Genomic DNA, 1,617 nt, shown 5'->3' with positions numbered 1-1,617 from the left:
GATTCAGAAAACATGTTTTTAAAAAAATAGTGAGTGACACAGACATAGAAAACAAGTTTCCGGTTACCAAAAGCAGAAGGGAGTTGGGGAGGGAAAAATTAGAAGTATGGAATTCACAGATAGAAATTACTATACATAAGAAACAAGGATTTATTATATAATGCAGGAAAACATATTCAATATTTTCAATAATCTATAATGGAAAATAAGCTAAAATATACAAAAAATATATACATGTGCTGTGCTGTGCTTAGTCACTCAGTCAAGTCCAAATCTTTGCAACCTCATGGACCCCATAAATATACATACATATATATATACATACATATATATATTTTACATAATATATATACACATAACTGAGTGACTTCACTGTATGAAACTAACTCAATATTGTAAATCAACTATAATTTTTAAGGGAATTAAATGCAAAAAGGGGGAATTTGGGAATGAAGATGGTAGAGTAAGAGGACGTGGCACTCACCTTCCCCAAAGAACATATCAAAAGTACATTTACATGAGGAATAATCCCCAATGAAAACTGAAAACTAACTGGAAACTGGCAGGAGGATTACTATACATCCAAAGCTGTAAGGAAAATACACACATAATTGGATAGAAAGAAAAAAAGAAAGTGAAGTCACTCAGTCGTGTCTGACTCTTTGTGACCCCATGGACTGTAGCCTACCAGGCTCCTCTGTCCATGGGATTTTCCAGGCAAGTGGGTTCCATTTCCTTCTCCAGGGGATCTTCCCGACCCAGGGATTGAACCCAGGTCTCCCACATTGCAGGCAGATGCTTTACCGTTAAGAAGGGAAAAAAAGTGGTCAGGTCAGGGCATGTGCCCCTAGGAGGGGACTCAGAGAAAAAGAGATTATAAAAGTGGACACCCACCATGGACAGTGAGTGGTGGATCAAGCCAGAGAGTGGGCACCCAAGACCTGGGACCCTATGTGGAGGGCAAGCCACCCTGGCTAGTTGGTGGTCTTCTGGGTCAGATGGGAAGACTGGAGAAGCTGGACTCCACTCATGAGGGGCACAGTTGTGCTGACTATACCCTAAGGAAGCTGCTAGAACAGATATCCCATTACTCATGACTGGCTTGCCACATGCTCCAGCCCAAGTTGAGTGAATGTGCAAGAAACAGAAAACTCAGACTGACCCATAAAATATCATAAGAGGCAGCGTGGTATAATTCTCACTTGTTCCTTGATATGTCTTCTTCAGGAAGTCAGCTGCCAAGTCATTTACTGCCTATGGAGAGGTCCATATGACAAGGAGCTGAGAATTTCTACCAATAACAATTTGAGTGGACTTGGAATTAAGATTCTCTAGCCAGAGAAGGCAGTGGCATCCCACTCCAGTACTCTTACCTGGAAAATCCCTTGGATGGAGGAGCCTGGGAGGCTGCAGTCCATGGGATGGCAAAGAGTCGGACATGACTGAGCGACTTCACTTTCACTTTTCACTTTCATGCATTGGAGAAGGAAATGGCAACCCACTCCAGTTTTCTTGCCTGGAGAATCCCAGGGACGGGGGAGCCTGGTGGGTGCCATGTATGGGGTCGCACAGAGTCAGACACGACTGAAGCAACTTAGCAGCAGCAGCAGCCCCAGG

This window comes from Ovis aries, chromosome 2, assembly GCF_016772045.2.
Source record: "Ovis aries strain OAR_USU_Benz2616 breed Rambouillet chromosome 2, ARS-UI_Ramb_v3.0, whole genome shotgun sequence".
In the NCBI taxonomy this organism is placed as follows: domain Eukaryota; kingdom Metazoa; phylum Chordata; class Mammalia; order Artiodactyla; family Bovidae; genus Ovis; species Ovis aries.
The sequence above is the reverse complement of the archived record's forward strand: the minus strand, read 5'-3'. Positions refer to the sequence as shown.